The sequence below is a fragment of the Schistocerca piceifrons genome, unplaced genomic scaffold (genome assembly GCF_021461385.2).
Source record: "Schistocerca piceifrons isolate TAMUIC-IGC-003096 unplaced genomic scaffold, iqSchPice1.1 HiC_scaffold_985, whole genome shotgun sequence".
In the NCBI taxonomy this organism is placed as follows: Eukaryota; Metazoa; Arthropoda; class Insecta; order Orthoptera; family Acrididae; genus Schistocerca; species Schistocerca piceifrons.
The window spans coordinates 45,001-47,500 of NW_025729261.1; positions in this window are offsets into that span (position 1 = coordinate 45,001).

Consider the following 2,500-nt stretch of genomic DNA (forward strand, 5'->3'; position numbering starts at 1 on the left):
ACAGGAGGAGGCTGAGCTCCCCTGCACAATACACCTCGAAACCCTCTCAGGTCCCGGCGGCGCGCAGCGCCGTCCCAAGTACTTGGTCGGGTTCGAGAGAGGCGCAATCGCCCGGAGTTAGGCGAGTAGACGCTTTCGGTGCGACCACCCGTGCTCCCAACTGAGCTTGCCGCTGCCGACAGAGGCCCGGGAGCGTGCTGTCGTGGCATTGCCGGCGGGAGACAACACGCGCCACCTACGGTGACCGGCAGCTCCAACGCCAGCGCCACAGAAGGACAAAAGCCCCACTTGGGTGCCGAAGCGAACTCTCCCAGCACAGCGCACACGCCAACACATCCGCACAGCTGCGATACAAACCACCAGCGAGAACCGCTGGGGCGACCGAGCAGCAGACGGCGTCGCGGCGCCGAGCGCCGGGCGGCGGCGCATCCTCAACGCACACAGTCCTCAATCGGACCAGCACACTGCAGATGTCCACCGCGCTTCGCACCGGGCCCGCGAGGACCTACTTTGGCCGCACGGCGCCGCGCGCAGGGTGCGCCGGCGCGCAGCTGCGACGCCTGCCGCGTCCGTCGGCCGGCGCGCCTGCCACTGGCCGCCCCCACCAGCCGGCTGTAGCGCGTGCGCCCACGCACCGCGCGGCCAGCACGCCGGGAGGCGCCCCCTCACCGGCCGGGGACGGTCCCACCCAGCCACCGCCGCGTATCGCTTCACACCCAGATGCCGTTCAGTTTCGTCGGCATGGTGGGTATCGCTGGAACAACCGGTTAGTACCTCAACCTATCGTCGCCATCACCGATTCACCCCTAGCGAGAACAACCGCACCACAACGGGTTACCATTTCTTCATTTGCGTAACTTCACCAGAAAACGTAGGCGTCCATCGCCATTTGCAACTTCAACCATTATTGCATGCCTGTGTCAGGTGTCACGCCACACTACGTCTGCCCACATACACGCAACAAAATGTGCACGCCTAGACAATACGTGGAAGGTGGCCCCCGTACGTATGCGATGTCCATTGCTCGAACGACTGTCAACCGGCTTCTGTAGCATGTCGCAGATATGGAACGCGCTGCACCATGCCATCACGGTGTGTGAGGAGAGACGACTAGGTCCGAATACATCAACAGACAGCTCATGCTGATCGCCATCCACGGCGTCCGTTCCTCCCACACGTCTCTATGGCGTACCACACTGCAATCCAGCTCTCATAGGGAGACGACACGTAGCTGCGTGCACAATATTTGCACTGTATGGTCCGCCGTTTTTGGGCGCAGTCGTTGTACGGTCACACATGTGCCACGATGTATCATTCAGTACATAAGGACGAATGTGCAGTACAGATTGTGGTTCACGCGTACGACATCAGCGGACAGTTGACACAGGCCGCACCACAACGTAGCCTGCGTACGTCGCATGCGAAGGGCATTGAACATGCAAACTTGTCACCAACCACCTTGCGAAGGCAGGGGGCAAGGTGGGGACGTGGGGAGAGGTGGGGGGGGGGGGGGGGCGGCATGTACGCCCTGCTGCCATCCACATTACAGTGTACAGCAGGAGCATGTGGAAAGTCAGCAAGACTTGCAAGGTGTTTAACATGAAGCGATACACAGGGGAGCGGGCAGTGCGAGTAGCGAACTATATTGCGAGGGTTGCGGGTGGGCAACACTACACTAATTGAACGAGTCGTATAACAATTACAGAGCAGGTTTAGGCGACAACGTGGGTTACGATAGGCGACAACGTGGGTTACGTTAGGGGACAACGTGGGTTACGTTAGGGGACAACGTGGGTTACGTTAGGGGACAACGTGGGTTACGTTAGGGGACAACGTGGGTTACGTTAGGGGACAACGTGGGTTACGTTAGGGGACAACGTGGGTTACGTTAGGGGACAACGTGGGTTAGGTTAAGGCACAACATGGGTTAGGTTAAGGCACAACATGGGTTAGGTTAAGGCACAACATGGGTTAGGTTAAGGCACAACATGGGTTAGGTTACGGCACAACATGGGTTAGGTTAAGGCACAACATGGGTTAGGTTAGGGGACAACATGGGTTAGGTTAGGGGACAACATGGGTTAGGTTAAGGCACAACATGGGTTAGGTTAAGGCACAACATGGGTTAGGTTAGGGGACAACATGGGTTAGGTTAGGGCACAACATGGGTTAGGTTAGGGGACAACATGGGTTAGGTTAGGGGACAACATGGGTTAGGTTAGGGGACAACATGGGTTAGGTTAGGGGACAACATGGGTTAGGTTAGGGGACAACATGGGTTAGGTTAGGGGACAACATGGGTTAGGTTAGGGGACAACATGGGTTAGGTTAAGGCACAACATGGGTTAGGTTAGGGGACAACATGGGTTAGGTTAGGGGACAACATGGGTTAGGTTAGGGGACAACATGGGTTAGGTTAGGGGACAACATGGGTTAGGTTAAGGCACAACATGGGTTAGGTTAGGGCACAACATGGGTTAGGTTAGGGCACAACATGGGT